The 12,427-nt window shown below is 32.7% G+C and overlaps 1 protein-coding gene across 1 annotated transcript in view; it reads left to right on the plus strand.

The window, feature by feature from the left end:
- The first annotated feature begins 9,054 nt into the window (after nucleotides 1-9,054).
- The window catches only part of LOC114332108 (MATH and LRR domain-containing protein PFE0570w), a 110,269-nt gene continuing 106,896 nt past the window's right edge, over nucleotides 9,055-12,427 (plus strand). The window contains exon 1 of the mRNA XM_028281833.2: nucleotides 9,055-9,308. The gene's annotated coding sequence lies outside the window, so the exon portion shown is untranslated. The remainder of the gene's footprint in view (nucleotides 9,309-12,427) is intronic.

Genomic DNA, 12,427 nt, shown 5'->3' on the forward strand with positions numbered 1-12,427 from the left:
AACATTTAATTCTAGACCATTATCAGTACACCATACACATAAGTTATTTAGATCCTTTTGTAGCATGACAGTGTCCAGTTCGGACTCAATAACCTTATAAAATTTGAAATCGTCCGCAAAGGCCAGAATTGCAGAATGTAATATTATAGTACTCAGGTCTCTAATAAACAAGTTAAACAAGACAGGGCCTGAGTGAGACCCCTGTGGAACACCTGAAAGCACCTGAATCTCGCTAGATAAGTAATTGTTAATCCGAACGAACTGAGTACGCCCAGTTAACAAACTATAAGAAAATCTTACAAGGCTCTCACCCAAACCCATTGCACTTAGTTTGGCAACAATATGTTTATGACTAACTCTATCGAATGCCCTCGAGAAGTCCGTGTAAACACTGTCTACCTGTTTGGAGCTCTCAAAGGCATTCAACAGGTCAAACTGATACGTTAAAAGGTTGGTCACGATGGATCTACCTTGAGAAAATCCATGCTGCTCGTCATTTAATATTTTGCGACAGTGCCAGAATAGATGGGTGGAAAAGAATTTATCAAAAAGCTTAGGAATAGCTGATAGTATGCTAATCCCTCGATAGTTACGAACGTCACTCTTATTGCCACTTTTATGGATAGGTGTAAGAAAGCTGACTTTCCAAAAGTCGGGAAAAACACCAGTGGAAATGGACAAGTTAAACACATGCAGCAAGGGTTGGCTCAACGTACAAACACATTTCTTCAGCAGCACAGAGGGAATACCATCTGGGCCATGTGAATACCTACTCTGCAAACTATTTATACCATCAAAGACCTCTGTTAAAGAAAATTGCACTGTATTAAGATCCAAACTATAATTAAAGTTATAGTCAGGAATCTCCCCATCATTGTTTTTATATGATAAAGCAAAATGTTTTGAGAATAAATTTACAATTTCTTGACCACTGTCGGCAGTCTCATTATCAAGAAACATACTATTAGGATATGCACTTGATCTCCGTAAATTATTCACATGTTTATAGAACAGACTAGGGTTAACGGACAATTCTGTATTTATTCTCATTATGTAGTTGTTGTGACATTCATTGCGTAAAATTTTACATCTATCTCTACTTTGTGAAAATAATTGATAGTCCTCATAATTCCCAGTCTGCTTAAATTTACAATGTGCTTTTTTCTTATCAATGATTAGCCTCTGTAATTCCCTGCTAAACCAAGATGGAAAGTTAGATGACTTAAAATGTTTAATCGGGACAAAATGATCAATAGCAGAGTACAAAACATTATAAAAATATTCCACACATTTGTTAATGTCACCATGATCAAGTGTATGATCCCAGGATATGCTAGCTAAATAGTTGTTAATAGCATTAAAATCACAGTTCTTAAAATCGTAGTAAAAAACGTCATATTTTAAATCTAAATCACTTTTAAGAGGGATGATAAACTCATATGCTGGGTGATGCTCTGTTATGGTGGACAGGTTTTCAGAAGCATAATTAACTACAACACTACACATATTTGAAAAAATAAGATCTAGAAACACACCAAAACTATTTGATAAGGAATTCACCTGCTTAAGGTTAAGATAGTTGCAACAGGCACACAAAATATTAGCGGATGTTATAGATGCTGCTCCCTCAACCTGCAAACCATCCTCGGAATTAACCCAGATAGCTTGTGGTAACTTAAAATCACCGCAAATCACAAATTCACAATTTGTATAAACACCCACAAGATCTGAGGCCGCCGAGGAATATTCTTCATATACAGTCACCGGTGACCCTGGAGGGATATAAACTGCACCCAGAACAATATTTTTCCTGCCAGTTGAAATGTGAACAAAAATATTTTCTAGATTTGAGTTACTGGTATGTACTAATTTTGATTTAATATTTCTCCTAACTGCAATTAATGTGCCACCACCTCTGATCTTTCCCGTATTTAATTGGTTCCTATCCTGCCTAAATACATTAAAATCAACAAAGCCTAATTCTGCTAATAAGTAATTCTCGTTAAGCCAAGACTCCACAAAAACTATGACATCATACACACAGGCATCGACAGCATTACGAAGTTCTGTTAATTTGGTTCTCAACCCCCCCGCATTATGATAGTAGACATTTAGTTTTTTGAGGTATTTCTGTTGTTTTCTTTAGTTTTTTGTTGAACAACACAAGGAATGCCTTTTATATACTGAATGTGAAGATCCTGCTCAACTTGAGAACGCTGAGCTAGTTCCTCGTGAGCTTTTTTTAGTTGATTACGCTGTAAAACTGTTAAGTCAGCTCTTATTTGCAAGTTGAGGTTATTAATCAATTTACGATTTTTTAAGCAAATATGTGCCAAACCACTATCCGAAAAGACAATCTTTAGAGGTCTCACAATCTTTAGACCAGCACCACTTACCAAATTTCGTGTTGTTGTCCCATGCCTGTCAGGAAATATTCAAAAATAAATAAAATAAAAGTTTAACTTTGACACCCTGTATCTCGGTTATTATAAACTTTTGTACTGAGGTAAGTTAGCTTAAATCGACCTATTTTAAGCTCAAGAATCTAAGGTTAAGCTATGGCCCATTCTTTACCAAACACCCTGTATATTAAATAGTAATGGTAAAATTACACAGCCCTGTCTCACTCCTCTACTTATTTGTTGCGCATCCCTGCTATTTCTATCTAATACAACAGCCTGTTGGTTCCAATAGAGATTTCTCACTATGTTAATATCATTATGTAGTCCGTTGTATACAACATGTAAACTTTTTCAATTTTATTAAAATCTATAAAAAAAAATAGGTAAATAATAAAATCACTTTATTCAATTTTAAAAATATTAGGTATTTAAAAATATTCCTGTAGGGGGTTGAGATGGAAGGTTTGGTGTCGTTTTTAAAAAATATTGAAGATGTGTTTTTCAGTTTTACGATCCGATGTAAACGCGAAATATTTGACCGCCCGGCTTCTTTTAACACGCGATGTATAGTATAATAAGAAGAAAAATATTGGTATAGAAGGTAAAAATTTAAATAAAAACTTTGACCGAACTAAACAGCTTATAACACGAGCCAATATAATCAAGTATACAGATATTTTTTAGATGCATTTACATGCACTGATAGTTTTAAAATAGAACTGTATATACATTCATCGTATTTACAATTCAAAAAATCGAATACATGAATACTTAATATGTAAATCACAATTTATGAAGTAAATACCTACAAGTAAAATTTGAATATGACCTGAACTTTTTTAAGTCAACGGCACAGTGATACATATTACACTGTCAATCTAGTATAAATATAAATAGTTTGGCCATTTATATTTAAAATATAAATATATTAAATTATGCAAAAAACAGAGTTATTAACATTTATAAATTACTACTAAAACAAGGGTTTTTTGCAATTATCTCGGTCAATTGTTTCTGTACCGGGTGGACCAAAAGTCAGTTAACCGTTTTGTATATTTTTTTATTGGCTTTAGGATTAGACCATGCGACCACAAATAAAGTAAATAGTACATATATAAACATAATATATCTTATCTAAACTATCTAATTAGTAAACTAAGTTAAGGTTATCTAAGTCTGACCGACCTTTTTGTTAGGAATAGATATAATAAACATTTTATTTTCAAAGTAAATTTTTGCTAAATTAATCTTAATAAAAATTTTGGGATAAGGACAAGGGTCACACTTTTCTCATTCAAGGGTTTTCTTTTTTCTTAATAATTGTTGATTACTTATATACCCATCCCACACGGTAAGGCAGGCATGTAGGCAATCAAAAGGAAAGACATTTAAGGTTACAACCCTAATCTAGTAATTCTATAACTTAATTTTACAGTCATATAGGAAAAACAAAATAAAATCAAAAATACGTTTATCACTCAGTGCCAAAAGATACATAGCATTATAGGGACCGTAAACGTTTAAACTTCTTAAATTTTTTGTAAGAATGTCCGACTGATGTGTGTACTTCTTACAATTAAAAAATATATGATCCAAGTCCGTCGTTTCATTGCAAATATCACAAAGATTGTTATCAATTATTTTTATTTTGTATAAATGTGCCGGATGGCAAGCATGTCCAAATTTCATCCGAGATATGGTTGTTATGGAACTTCTCGGATAATCGTAATTTTTAAACCAGGGCCTAGATTCCGCGCACTGTAGATATCTACATGTCGCTTTCTATCGGTATTTGAATATCAAAATATATGAATTTTTAGCTTTAATTTAATTATTTTCTAGTTTTGCTCTAGTTTATCAATTAGAGTATAACCTAGCAAAACTAGAAAATAATTCAATTAAAGCTAAAAATTCAAATATTTTGATATTCAAATATCGATAGAAAGCGACATGTAGATATCTACAGTGCACGGAAGCTAGGCCCAGTAATTTTTTCGAATATCGGGTTCTAGCAATGTATATCTTGTGCCTTTTGTCAAAATAAAATGTTTGTATTGTTTAGACCATTTTTTATATAAATTATCCTTAGCAATATTTATTCTCTCATCTAATGTTAATAAGGGTGTAACATCTTCTCCCAACTGTATGCTTTCTTTAGCCGCTTTATCAACTTGTTCATTGAATTTGATACCTGAGTGTGCTTTCACCCACACAAAAATAAATTTTCTAGTTTTTTGCATTTGAGAGAGCAATGTTTTTATTTTGGCTATGTAAGGATGACTATATGCGGAGTTGATTTGTAAATGTGATTGTGAACTATTTAAGTTTTGTATATTAATAAAAGCAAAAATAACTGAAGTAAAAAAAACGTTTATTGTTTATTGTTCATTGTAAATAAGTAGGTACAAAGAAGTGCATATTTTACATTTTATGGTCAAAATGTAAACCACCTTCATCAATACATTTTTGGCAACGCTTATACACAGTGAAAGAACATAGGCGTAACCAGGGGGTGGTTTTGGGGGTTCTAACCCCCCGTTTTGGATGTACTTTGAGCTCTATACGCTTAACACCATTATTATTCTATACCCCCAGAGACCTTCAAGTAGATGTAACCCCCCCTTAGGATCATCCTGGTTACACCTCTGTGAAAGAATAAGTCTCTACAGTTACAGACTTCCAAATTGGCACGGAGAACTTCAAATTGGCAAAAACTTTATCTTTAAGTACTCCCCGCAAAGCAAAATCACAGGACGTCAAATCTGGCGAACGCGCGGGCCATTAAATTGTGTCTTTTCTCCCTATTTAATCACTAACGGGTCATTTAATAGAAACTCACGAACTTGCAATCCGTAATGAGGCGGTGCACCGTCTTGCTGAAAATATCGAACACCTTGTAACTGTGGATTATTTGCAAGGACCTTCACAGTGCATGATATATTTTCTTGGAGACGCCGCAAACTTGCGCGTGACTTTTTTTGATAGCGTTAACTGACTTTTGGTCCACCCGGTATTTTAATTTGGAAACTCTTAAAATTAAAAAACTTTTATGGTCTATAAGTTTTATTGAAGAACTCTTTAACATATACTCGGAAGAAGTATTAAGACAGCTAGAGTAAAGCACAGAGGACATATAAGGTAAATGGAGAAATAATTAATAGCATAATGGCTTGATTACACGTAACGATTACAGTGGCGAGACAGGAAACTGTTACTAGGCCGAGACAGTGGTGAGGGCGAGAGATGGTTTATACGTATTTGGCAATTTTTGAATTTGGAGGTAAGTCAGTTCAGTTTCGATTCACAAAAACAAGGAGAGTGTACTTATGGATTGTAAAGCTAACAATAAAAATATATCAAACGGCTTATACCATGGGCGCCCATATAAAAATTTTCAGGGGGGGCAGACGTGAAGATGTTGCACATTATATTTTGTATAATTTGGATAAACTGCTTATACAAGAATTGACGGATTATGAGAAGTAGATAACCGTCTTTGGACTATGGACAATGGATTTTAAGAAGACCAAATGTCGCTGCTCCCGATTTCTTCGATTCATTGATTTTTTTATTTCTTATCTATATGTCGAATTTAAATTTTTTATTTTATTTGACTTCTTGAGTTTTAAAACCAACAATATTTATTTCTTCTACGATTGATACATATGCTGCATCGCGATTTTGTTTAGTTTTATACTCCAAAGATTTGAAATTTCATAAGCACGGGTGTGACTTATACTTATACAACTGAACTAAATTTTATTGTCCTATCTGAGTTCCATTTGTTGAATATTTTTGAGAATCACAAATCACATTTATTAACACAAGTCGTATCCTCTGATGAAGTGGTAATGTGCACAGTTGCACAGCGAGTGTTGTTTACACATACCGAGTGGATTGGATAGTATACGATTGAAGGGTGGGAGGTCGAAGACTCGGCCTAGTAAATAGAACAAGATCCGAGCGACTGTCTCGCCATATTTTATGACTGGGTCGAGTGCTCGGCCAAGTACTCGTTAGTATGTTTATACCAAACGAGCACTCGGCCGAGAACACTGTCTCGCTACAATACTCGTTACGTGTAATCAATACTCAAGGTTTAAGGTATGCTGACGACACTGTGATTCTCGCGAGTAACATGGAAGAGCTGAGTTGCCCGATGGGTAAGACACAAAGAACAAGTGCACAATACGGGCTCAAACTGAACATCACAAAAACCAAATGGATGCTAGTAAGCAAAATCCAACAACGAGCAAGACAGCTGATATTAGACAATCAAAGATTTGGACACGTGGATGCGTACACTTACATAGGAACAACAGTTAAAGTTGGGATCAAGCGAAGGAGATACGTATAAAAATAGAAAAAGCAAAAGCGTCGTTCAGTAGCATGAAGCGAATTTTTACCTATAGCAGTCTTTGTGGCATTTTTTTGGAATCAAACTATTTTAGATGGGAAATAAGCCACAATTTAACTAAAAAAATTGTTTGTTAAATTAAAAAAAAAAGAATGTGTGTACTTTGTACGCACGTAAGAAGTTATACTTCTATTATATGATTTCAACGAAATCAATATACTTTAAACAGTTTCTCTACTACTTTCCAAAAATTTTTATTAAAACAATACCAAAAATTAAAAAAATAAAAGAATAAAACACACACAAACACATTGAAAAATGCCACAAATGATTTCTGAACAATAATTGTTGCCAAAAATTTTATTTAAATACGTATTTTCTGAAAAAAATTATATAATAATATACTTACAATCATAAAATCTATAAAAAAAAATAAAAAAATGATATAACTTGCATTGGGCTTGAACCTACTTCCCGTGTATCCCGCCGTACGAGAATCGAAGCGATTTCAAACTGCACCACCTTCGCGTATACGTCATGTGGGAATATACACAAACTGAACAACTTTTTGACATTTTGTTTATATGAATTTTTATTAGTTTGATTTTTGTCGAATTAAAATACAACAATATATACAGTAAGAAAACAATACATTAGATGAAAATTTGTAGAAAGTTTGTTCGTAATCAGATTATGTAAATTAAAGCATTGCCTACTAGGGGTATAGCATAGCAAGTACTAGGTAAGTACATTATTTTTTTTTACATTTTCCAAATAGGTATGAAGATAATTTTTTATTGGAATACAACTGAAACATTTAGAATTACGTACCTGTGGCTTTTCAAAACTATTTAAAAAGTCACTATAATTATAAATTTGATTTTATTTCTGTCCTCACAACAATAAAAACTAATATATAGTATTTTTACTACAAAAGCGATATTACGTAGGTCAAAATTTTTGACGTAAGAGAACTGTCAAAACATTAGAATGTGACTTTTCATTATTGCCATGTTTATTATAAGCATGGCAATAATGAAAAGTCACATTCTAATGTTTTGACAGTTCTCTTACGTCAAAAATTTTGACCTACGTAATATCGCTTTTGTAGTCAAAATACTATATTATACAACATTTTTGTTTACCGATAACCTCCATATTGAACAATTATTGACAGATCATTTCAACACCCAATCAGAGCCCGTATAAAGACTAATACCAAACTGTCGGTGTGCGCATGCGCGCAGATCAATATAAATTCACCCTCAATCTCAATCGCGCCTAAAGAAGTATAACTTCAAAAAAAAATAGTTCAATTGTGGCTTATTTCCCATCTAAAATAGTTTGATTACAAATATTATCTATTTCCGGTTTTGTTATACGGAATGGAGGCATGGACAATGACCGCAACATTAATTAAGAAAGTAGAGGCCTTCGAAATGTGAGCTTACCGATGTATATTAGGTATATAGTTACCTATCATGAACCAAGCACGTGACCAACGAGGAGGTACTACGCCGGATAGCTAAGGAGAAAGAGGTAGGAATACCTACATAAAGAAAAGAAACTTGAAATACTTGGGTGACGTAATAAGTGTATAAGTGACAATAAGTGTACTACAGCTAATCATTCAAGAGAATACAGAGAGCAGGACGGGTCCAGGGAAGAGGAGACACTACGTGGCTCCAAAACTTGCTGCAATGGTGCGGGTCATCTGTCGAACTAGGCAGATCAGCCGTAAATAAAGTCAGAATAGCCATGTTAATTGCCAACATTCGCAACGGACAAGTTTTTTTGTTATTTATTTATTGCTAATTTAAAATCTACTTCAATACAGTAATAAGTAAATATTATGATGTATGTTCTTGGCTTGTGGCAGCTGTCGTCCATTGACGACTCTCTGGAATTTACCTAGCAGCTAGGTCTTCTGGCCAAAGTCTTTTTAGACGTCTATCAACCAGTGGGGAGTTGAATAGTTCGTCTATGAGATGGTTTGGATGGTCTGCGCTGCGATTCATGTATCTTCTGGAGTGGTCAGCAATCACATCATTGATGAAGGGGATCTGGTTATTTATTGTTGGGACATCCTGTATAGTATTCATTTGTTGATAAATTGGCTGACCATTATTATCAAATCCTAATAAATTTCCCGAAGGGAACATATTTCTTTTGTTTGTTTCACTAATCACTTAGTTTTTGTTACTTTTTACTTTAACAATTTTTTGATGCTAAGAATTAATAGTTAATTAGGTAGTTTTACGATAAGGAAGTTCTCTAGCGCTTTGAATGACGGTACCTACATGTTCACGCTTCGAGAATCAGTTTGCGGAACGGACATAAGGTGAAGAAGAAAAAAAGAAAGCAATATCAGCTATACCTACTTCTTCATGGCTTTTTCATCGACTGCCCTTCATATACCTTTCAGAACCTTCAAATATCTGGAAAAGATTTTTATGTGAAATCAATGATTTTTTTTCAGTCGTATTTTTTCACACGAGTGTCAAAAAAGGAGATGAATATTCAATTGTTGAGTATAAGATCTATCATAGGTAAGTACGTGAAAAAATTAATAATAATTAATGCTTCCTAATATAGTACCTAGCAATAAATCACTAAGTATGTATATGTGTCTATATCGTGCCAAACGTAATTACTCGTATTATTGTCAGGTTTTCTCTAGAACACACACAAATTAATTAATTAAACGAATCTTGACGATCGATATGCCATCAAGAATATGAAAAAGGTTTTCAATTTACATCATTTATGTCAATCAAAACAATGAGGTCAACTATTTTTTTTACACCTATTACAAAAGATTTTTATTCTAAAAGATAACTAGGTACTACAAGGGAGTTTTAGTATTGTACATAGTAGGTGCATTATATTAATTTATTACATTATATTTGTTAATTTCTAAGAGGAATACTAACAAAATAATAAGAGAATATTTTTTTATTGGCTATTGTCAAATTTTTAAATTTGATAGAAAACAAACATTCATTCATTAAGCATTGCAATCCCTAGGAATTATATCTAACGCCATGGCGTTCAAAATGTCAGAAAAAACTGCACAAGCCAAATGGAGATGGGCTGGACAGTAGCACATTTGGATTATAAAAAGGTGGACCAAAAGACTCATGAGCTATTCCAGGTCAAATCAACACACTTTGAAATAATTTTTTTCCTGACCTATTTAGATTTTGGAACAAATCCTTTGTAAAATGTATAACATTTTATTAAAATCCCTTTAAAGGGCTACATCACAACAAAACGTTTTCGATTTTTATAAAAAATCATCTTTGGTGGCTCAGCTAGCATCCAGTTTATCTAACACTGATGATGATTTTTTGTAAAAATCGAAAACGTTTTGTTGTGATGTAGCCCTTAAAGGGATTTTAATAAAATTTTATACCTTTTACCAAGGATTTCTTCCAATTTTTGTGATTGATGGTATACAGCCAACTACAGGAAAATATTTTCTTTTCCTTGTGGATTTAGATTTTGTTAAAATTTAGAGTACTCATAGTGGATGATTAGGTGAAGAAAAATACAAATTTTTAAATTTTTATCTCTAGCCGTTTCCGAACTGTGTTTATGTAAAGTTTTCCAAAAAAATCCAAAACACCGCGACCATACTTTATTTGAATGGTTGTAGAAGCTGTCCTGATTAAGCTAGAATGCTGGGAGAGGTGTCATTTTGCAGCATTTTTAAAGCTCTTTACAGTGATATATACAGCATGATGTTATGACAAACAAATGTTTCTCAAACAAAAAAATATATTTGGTTGTTTTTTTCCAAAAAGTACATAATTTAAAATTTTCATAATATTCCTACAAATACATAGTACTGTTGTTAATAACATACAGTCGGAAAAATGAAAGAATACCCATGAACGAATAGAATAGAATAGAATAGAATAGAATAGAATAGAAATATGCTTTATTGTCACTGAAAATACAAATTTTATGGACAAAGCTTAATTAAAGTCAGAAAAAATAAATAAATAATATCTAACAATAACAATAACAAATACAATTTTCTGAAATTTGATAAATCGTCAATATAAAAAAAAATATACATAAATACAAAATATAAGTTAATAAAGTAAAGAAAAAAAAACAAAATCGATATATTTGCAACAATTTATAGAAATTGCAAAGTGAATATACAACAAAGTAAACTATTTATAGACATAGGAACTAATAAGTTTAAGCTGCTGCATGTGACACCCAAATATAGATAAGTTTGGTTACTTGTACATTACTGTAATTTCTTAGTTAGTCATTAAGAAACTCTTCTACTGAATAATATGGTCTTTTAGATAGATGAGCTTTTGTCATTTTACGGAACTTGGGGAAAGATGTTGCAGATTTGAGTTGTAAAGGAAGATGGTTGTATAGTTTTTTTGCGGAATATAATATAGATTTCTTTACTAACTCAGAGGACGGGATCGGTAAATAGACATCAAAATTTGAATTTCTGGTGGAGTAGTCATGACGAGGCCTTGCTGGAAAGACATGCATGTGTTTACGAATTAAGCAAACAGTTTCTAAAATATATAAAGATGTAAGGGTTAAAATGCCGTGATCTTTGAAGTAACTTCTGCAATGTGTTGTTCTTCTGAGGCCAAACAGATACCTTATTGCTCTTTTTTGTAATTTAAAAATAACATCTAATTGGGCAGCTGTACTAGAACCCCAAAAAGGAAGACCATATCGAAGATGAGACTCGAACAAAGAAAAATATGTTAGTTTAGAAGATGCTAAATTGAGTTCTTTCGAAACAGATCTTATAGCATAGCAGGCTGAGGCGAGTTTCTTACTTAACACATCGATATGAAGGGACCATTTGAGGTTGCTGTCTAAAAAAATACCAAGAAATTTTACAGAATCAACGGTAGAGATCTGGCTGTTATTAACAAGCAGGGGTTGAAGAGCACTTTTATAGGATAATTACTGTCTTATCCACGTTAAAAGAGAGTAAATTAGAGTCAGACCAGGTAAATTAGAGTCAACGAACATATAAAACACGCTGTATTTTCCTGTCACCGTGTCACAAAGAAAATTGTTCAGTGCAAGTACATGTAACAATAATTATTACATGTACTTGCACTGGACAATTTTCTTTGTGACACGGTGACAGGAAAATACAGCGTGTTTTATATGTTCGTTCATGGATATTCTTTCATTTTTCCTGCTGTATAAAATTTTTATCCTGGGACGGTGATGGGCTCAACATAAAAAAAAAATAAATTTTACACATACAGTACGGTGCAAATGAAAGGAATAAATTCGTAATGTCGCAAGCTGGCGACTTTAAGGAAAAATCCCGAAACAGGTCAATTTTGCTTTTTAATTGTAATTTTTTGGCATATATATCATACCAGTGACGTCATCCATCTGGGCGTGATGACGTAATCGATGATTTTTTAAATAAGACTAGGTGGCGTGTGCTAGCTCATCTGAAAGGTTATTCAGTAATTAATAAACAATAATATAATTATTTATACAGGGTGGCAAAAACAGTTTTATTTTTAAATTAAATTAATTGACAAAAAGGAAATGATATGTAATTTATTTAATTTAAAATATATGTTACTGTTGCCAGAAACAGATAAATTACATACATTCTTCTTTTTAGTCAAATAATTTAATAAAAAAATTT

The sequence above is a fragment of the Diabrotica virgifera genome, chromosome 2 (genome assembly GCF_917563875.1).
Source record: "Diabrotica virgifera virgifera chromosome 2, PGI_DIABVI_V3a".
NCBI lineage: Eukaryota > Metazoa > Arthropoda > Insecta > Coleoptera > Chrysomelidae > Diabrotica > Diabrotica virgifera.